This window comes from Stegastes partitus, unplaced genomic scaffold, assembly GCF_000690725.1.
Source record: "Stegastes partitus isolate 25-593 unplaced genomic scaffold, Stegastes_partitus-1.0.2 Scaffold504, whole genome shotgun sequence".
In the NCBI taxonomy this organism is placed as follows: Eukaryota; Metazoa; Chordata; class Actinopteri; family Pomacentridae; genus Stegastes; species Stegastes partitus.
In genome coordinates, this window is record NW_007578235.1 from 67,289 (window position 1) to 73,140 (window position 5,852).

The following is a 5,852-nucleotide window of genomic DNA, read 5'->3' on the forward strand; positions in this document are numbered from 1 at the left end:
CTTCTGATCCTGATGTATGTTCATCCTCTGCTCTGTTTATTAGTCAGAAAATGTGTTTTTCTTTTAATCACCAACATGCTTCTTATGTCTCTGCTCTCTGTCTTGTATCTGTGGTAACTATGCAGCAGATGTTGGTTTCTAGACGTCCTGTCACACCAGTGTGCCATTAGCTGACAAGATATATGCATTTATAAATACAGTAGAAAAAATGAAGTGTCACAGCTTCAAAGCAGAAGCAAAAACCTTAACATTGAGCAATGTGGCGATGATGCAGGTCAGGACACAGTCCAACATCAAACGAAGCTGCTGGAGCACAGAATAGATGCAGAGGTCTGTGTCACCCAGAATAACACATAAGGATGTGGAAACATGAATCCATCCGTCCAATGTGTTGCTTTGTCATCTTTGTTTAGACATAAATAGAAATATGTGTCTGAGTGTGACTTAGAGAGGAAACAGGATGTCTGTAAATGTACCTGCTGGGTGGGAACAGAACACCTGCTGCAGCAGTAAAAACACAACGTGGTGAGAAAACCTGCCATCAAAAGCAGAAGCTCCGTATGAAACCCATCAGTCCACCCCCATGTGAAGACTGACCCCTCTGTCCATCAGGCCTTCTGCATCCAGGGAGCTGACTCCTCATCCACATGCCGTTATGTCTGCAGGTAAGATGTCATCACACTGTGTCAGCTACAAAGCTCCCATCGCATGAAATGTTATGGATCCATTCATTTGTTTTAGATTTACAAAGGTGGTCCAGTGATGCTGCAGAGACTGAACTCTGTGATCAGCTGCATGTGTGGAACAGAGAACATTCACAGTTTAGCTTTGCAGGAGCTAATTTAGCAGAAAACAATCTGTGGAGTCGCAGGTCTGTTTGGTTGAATATTTTGTCTCTTTGCAGAATTTTTCCTCGTTTCACTGATTAAAACATTCAGCAAATTGTTGTATCTGCTGGTTGTTCTGATGCAGCTGATTTATGGATTCTTATGAATTCACCTGGAGACCAAAGTGATGCTGAGAGCGACGACGACAGAGAGACTGAGGAAGTGATGAAGTGATTCTGAGGCTGTTCAGCTCCTGAAGACACTGAAGAAGACGACTTTAGTGGTTTTAGTGCAGGAGGAAGATGAAGATAGCCATCAGTGACTTTTCCTGGTAGCTGCTGGAGTTTTATTTCCTTAACCAGCCGTGTTACAGGAAGTGTTCAGAAAAAAGCCTCTACGGTACGTATCTGTGGATGTTACCGCTACGCATTTAATTAAAGGTTAAAACATCTTTCTCTGTAAATATCTCATGTTCCAACGTGGACACCTGCAGCTTAGTGCAGCCTGGATATGAACACACCTGGTTTATGTTTAGAGTCAGTGGGCGGGGCTTATATTCAGGTGCTCAGTAGTCTGGACATTACGGTCTGTAGAATTTAATGGATCTTAGTGGTATAGGGCTGGTACAGGCTGGTACTTCTCAGTGTCCTTAAAAACCAACGCTGGTCTCAGTGGTGACTCAGAGAAGACAAATGGTTAAAGTCGACGAGTTCAGCAAGCAGCATTTTTCTCCATGTTTGTAGTGAGGAGCAGGTCTAATCACCATCACCTCATCAAACAGAAGCTAACACATGAAACCTCTGTTGTTCCATCATTTCCTACGTGCTCACAGAACCACGAATTAGTTGCAGCTGAAGCAGATTCAGTGTGAGCGACTGTTCGCTTTAGTGGAGACAGATGATGACAAACACTGGATGAGTTGAACCGGCTCTGATGGAGAAGTTTGGATTGTGACGGCGGGACGTGGCGTCGACGGGCGCAAACTATGAAAACCTGTCGCTAAAAGAAACGACCAGAATGTCTCTAAAAACCATAAAAGTCCGTGTTTCACGTCCTGGAGCAGTCGGAGCTGTGTGTTGTGTTGCAGAGACGGATACACTCTCCGTTCGGCGGGTCACGGTGGGGTCCGAGTCAAACGGGCCGCGGCTGCATTCCTGTATGGAGGTTTGTGTTGATACGTGCGTCGCGGCGCTGCGCGGCTGTCTGGACTCCCGGCCTGTGAATCCAAACATGGAGGGGTCAGGACCTGGCCGTATTTGTTTAGCGGTAGATAGGTGTCACCGCGGCGGGGCTACAGCCAAGCAGCGCCAGGCATAACTGGCTCCGGAATGACAACAAACACTGCCCAGTGTTGTTCCGGCTAATTTGCTGGTGTTTTCCCAAAGCCGCGGCTTTAGCTAACAACACAGGCCGCTTAACTCGATCAGTGTTCCGCTTTTTATCTGTTTTATTTTTCACATAACATGTTTTTGCTGCCCTTCGCCGTCAGCCCCCTCCCCTGCGCCCCAGAACTTAACCCGGCCCGGCTCGAGCCTCGATTCTGTTTGATTAGCTCTTCATCGGCTTTAAATTGTTGTGATTAGCTGTGATATTTCAGCAGCTGCTTCAGAAAACAGAGGAGCGACATGAAAACAGAAAAGGACACGAACTGACAAACAGCCGGCCGGCGACGCTGACGGGATTTATTGGAATTTTATTTATGTGACCTTTGTTGTTTTATTCCTTTCTGGCTCAAATGCAAATTGCATTAAGTTAAAGCTGATTTTCCTGGACTCACTGATAACTGCAAACCCACACTAAGTGTTCAGCTTCTCTCTCTGGGTTATGTGACCTTTGCTGTCTTTTGTTTTCTGACCAGATATGTGCACAAATTGCAGTAAGTTCATTGTCATGGATGCACAGACACACAGCTGCGAACACATGACAGCAAAACCACATCTGAAGTTTTAATATTAATCTAATGTACTCTAGTTGCAGAAAACAGTCATCAAGAAGTGATGAAGAGACCAGCGCTGGTCAGACCCTCCTCATGGTCCAGTCTCATGCTTCAGCTGCAAACATTGACTTCAGTGACGTGAGGTTTAGTCAGTTCTGATGATTCATGTGCAGAAAGCTGTGAAAAGTTACTGGAAAAGGCTAAATGTTACCTCTTCATGGGATTTAGCATCTATATCCTTCAGTAAACCCAGACTGCTACGGTTTTGATTCTGTTTTACAGTCCGGCTGGAGGAAAACGTTCACTGACAAACCGGATGAAGATGTCACAAAGGCACGACATCGAAGAGGAAAATGTGACACTTTTGTTGGGATTCAGCACATTTATCTTGCAGAAAACCCAAATTTGTCTAGATTTTGCTTTATTTGTGTGTCCCAGTTTGACAAAAAGCATTCAATTTGCATGAAGTAAAATAAAACAAGGGTCTTATCTGCCCAAAGAGCAGGCTGGCTTGTTGGTTGTCTGTTCGGTTGCTGGAGTCAATCCCATGGCCACGCCCCCTCAGTGACGTGACAGCAGGTGCAGGTGCTTTAGCTCGGACAGCTGATGCCAATCACCTGCTCGCCGATTGGCTGCGTGGACAGACGTGCAGGATCCCAGAGAGTTTTCCCTCTTTTTCCTTGAAACCTGTGCGTGCAGTTGAGCCAACAGGCCTGACCTCCGGCTAACCCGGCGGCTCATGAACGGAGCTCACACCACGGTTCAGACGGACGCTTTTTACAGTGTATCCGTCTGTCCCTGCTGTCAAAGCAGAGCAGGCTGTCTGTGTGTCTGTTGTTGCTGAGTGCAGTGACCTGGGGTTACACTCTCTCTGTTCCCGTTAGCGTAAATATCCCTCTATTAGCAACAAGTGGTCTGAAAGCTCTGGTCCTCTCAGAGCTGCTGGAAGCTTTTAGAGACGAGAGGAAAAGCAGCTCCGACTGCTGAACTCCTGCAGCAGCTCTGGGACCTGGTCTGGTCGAGGACAGAGGAGCAGCCACGGGAAGTGTCCTTGATGCCATTTTAACTTATCAAAGCATAGTTTTTAGTGAACACATGCTGTAATTCCTTCAGTTTGTACATTTCTCTGAGCTGCAGGCAGCTTCTGGATCACTCTGGTTCTGACACATTTAAACTCACTGTGGCTTCCTTTTTCACTGCACTATGAAGTCCTGCACCTCTATGGAAGCAGAGCAGCCATGACTCAGAGATGTCTGCAGTCTGCTTGAAACAGACAAGAAGTCTTGAATTTCTTTTGAAAGTTGAAGCACTTTTCCACACGTGTTACCAACACTGGGGACAAACAGACGGCTGATATCTTATGTTTTTATGTTGTTTCCACGCTTGTCTCCTGTCTGCAGGTCAGCCCAGTCGTCCCTGAAGCTTTGTCACATGACTGCCGAGGCATTGCTGGCTTGTGGTGGCGCTGAAGGACTCAGATTGTTTTAGGTTTTTACAAAACCTGGTCGTAGAAAACCGTTTACTTTTGGCAGAGTTGATGTTTTCTGATGACTGAGAGAAAGAAAAGGAAGCGCTACGATTTCTAAAAGCTGACGGAGGCTCTGAAAGTCTTTAATTAGTCCAGAATCAGAACCACTTCCCTGTGAGAAGATATTGTCGACCACGAGCAGGATGAAGCAGCACAAACACCAGATATATCAATATATAACTATAATTATGGTCCGAGATGGGAGCAAACCTCAAGTCTCTCGGCTGAATATCCGCTGACTTCTTCCTCCATCTCCTCTCCACATGTGGACTTTTGTTGCTCTGTAAGTCATTATATGGAGCGACAACACACCTAATGAGCTGCTGGAAGGGTCAGGAGCTCCCTACAGGCCCACATGTATGACCGGATGGGCACTGATCACGTCCAAACCGGCTGGAAGACACGACTATCCAGCAAGAAGTCATCTCGTTGGGTTTAGCTTGAAGACGATCAGTGAAAATGCATCCTTTCATCCTGCAGCTGCTCCTGAACAAGCCTCAAATGTGCAAATGTTCAGTGATTTCTAACCCGGTTTACAGACTGATGGAGCTCAGAACCTGCAGGGTTCCCCATTCCTCCTGCTGCTGCTCTCCACCACATCCACACACTGGATGACACCACTGCACTCTCTCTGACCCTCCACTCTTTTCATCTGCGCGACAAAAGCACAGTCACAGATCCAAGATGGCTCCTGTCTGTCCTCACTCTAAATATTTACGGCTGAGGTTTCCTCGTCTTCCTGCCGCTCAGACGCTCTGTCGGAGCTAAAAGGTCTCGTCGCTGTGAGATGCTGCTCCACAGAGTCTCCACCAACGACACTTCAACATGTTCTGCACATAAAGATGTTCACCACAGATTCTGCCACTAAATAGAACTTGAAAGGTTTGACAGACTTCATGTTGAGCCGATGTCTCATGTAAACATCACAGAACAACATGAGAAGCTTAAGTGAAGAACCAGAGAGCTTTGAGCCATTAAACATGAAGACGTGGTGGATGTGTCCGTTCACTAAACTAACCTTCATATATACATTCTTCTAAAGACTGGCCTGAGGTGGGTTCATAATCTCTCATTGAGGTTTTCTGTTTGTATTTAACTGATGTTACTTCAGAGAAATCTGCTTCCTCTTGGACATGAAAGAGTCTTTTTTTGTAAATTCTAGTCTAGAAAGCCAAATTATATTGATCTTGGGGAAAACTTCCAGGAAGAGTGAAAACGTTTCATAGGTGGGATTTAAGCAGCTTTTTAATGTTGTGTCGCTGTTCTGATGCAGGTTTCTGATCATTATCATCACATGACCGTCCAGTAGAATTACACATGCAGCCCCTTGAAGCCGCTAACCACAGACCACAGACTAACCACAGACCAATGATGTACAGAATAAATAACAAACTCATTTTTTAAATAAATTCAGTGTCTTCACGTTGAGACATTTATTCCATCAGCTGCTTGCTGGTGACAACATCAGTCAGACCGTTCTTTATGCTGTGGTGCTTAACACAGCAGCAACGCAACAAAAACACAGCAGCAACGCAACAACAACACAGCAGCAACGCAACAA